The sequence below is a fragment of the Delphinus delphis genome, chromosome 16 (genome assembly GCF_949987515.2).
Source record: "Delphinus delphis chromosome 16, mDelDel1.2, whole genome shotgun sequence".
NCBI classification, from domain to species: Eukaryota; Metazoa; Chordata; class Mammalia; order Artiodactyla; family Delphinidae; genus Delphinus; species Delphinus delphis.
In genome coordinates this window covers 36,393,101-36,394,279 of record NC_082698.1, presented here as the reverse complement: position 1 = coordinate 36,394,279, position 1,179 = coordinate 36,393,101, and the positions used below count along the sequence as shown (strand labels likewise).

Sequence of the window (1,179 nt, the reverse complement as noted above, 5' to 3'; positions counted from 1 at the left end):
AGCCCCAGGGAAACTCCGCCCACTGGCCGCTCACCAGGCCGCTTCCGCCCATTGGTCGCCCGGCATTCCGAGCCCCGCCCCCAAATTTGAAAGCTTGTCCCGGGAGCGGGTGGGAGGGAAGCCCACAGCTCTAGCCGGCTGCGCTCCGGGGCGTCGTTCCGGAAGCTCCGCCCACTCCCAGCGTTCCGTTTGAATTTGAAAACGAAAATAACTCGGCGCTGCTCCCAGGTTGGGCCGGCGGGGCAACGTTTGCAGGTGAGGGTACGCGGAAGGAGGTGGGGGACTGCTCACCTACCAGGTGAGGTGAGGAAAGGTCTCAGGCAGTGTGAGCACCTTCCGACGGGGCTCGGGACATCCCTGAGGTTACTCTCAGGAGCTGGGTTGCGGAGCAATGAAGACGCCTGGGCCACCGGGTGCGCTTCTGTGGGGGGTTGAGCCGTTGTACTCGTGTTAAGGTTTAAATCTGGTCTCCGCCGCTTATTGGCTGTGTGACGCAAGGCAACGTCTTTAATCTTTCTGGGCCAGTTTCCTCATCTGTAAGAGGGGGTAATAATAGAACCTACCTCTTCGGGCTCTTATGAAGATAAAATGATAATATGTAAACCTGTTAGAAAGTGCCGGTGTATAGTAGGCACTAAGTATTTGCAATCATTAATATTTTTATTATTGTTGCTGCTGTTAGTGTTGAGGATCAGGCGTCCATTGCCAAATCTGGTGTCCTGAATCCCTAAGGTGAGCAGTTTGCTCGGCAAGTGACGTGCTGTTATTTGGAAGGGATGGGGGCCCTGTGGTGGCCGTCTGTGCAGTTATTAACAGGCTGCTGCCGGTGCCCAGGGCTCGCCCTTCTTGAGCTTTGCAGTGCTAAGCGGAAGGGGGTGTGTGTGACGAGCGCAGTGAGTGCTGTCATCGCCCAGTTTGGGAGGTTTCCCCCATCTCGTTCTACTTTTTGGCTCAGTGATTCCTGCCTGGTGCAGTTCTTTAATATTCCTTACTGATGGACTAATTGACAAAAGGTCATGCCTTATAGGTTAGCTTGTTTTTAATCCCCAAGGTGATCAAACTCAGGTTTGTTTTTGTTCTTAAAACAAGGTAGCATGTTCACCCCGAAGCAGCATAACAGTGTGTACTTTTTATTAGATATCCAAGACCTGAGACTTCAGCTTGCAAAATAATATAAAG

General features: G+C 52.4%; 1 protein-coding gene across 2 annotated transcripts in view; it reads left to right on the top strand.

Moving 5' to 3' along the window:
• The first annotated feature begins 195 nt into the window (after positions 1-195).
• KIF20B (kinesin family member 20B) overlaps positions 196-1,179 on the top strand; it is a 74,715-nt gene continuing 73,731 nt past the window's right edge. The window contains exon 1 of one of the 2 annotated variants that reach the window (XM_060034497.1): positions 196-255. The gene's annotated coding sequence lies outside the window, so the exon portion shown is untranslated. The remainder of the gene's footprint in view (positions 256-1,179) is intronic. The other variant, XM_060034498.1, reaches the window with a different exon arrangement.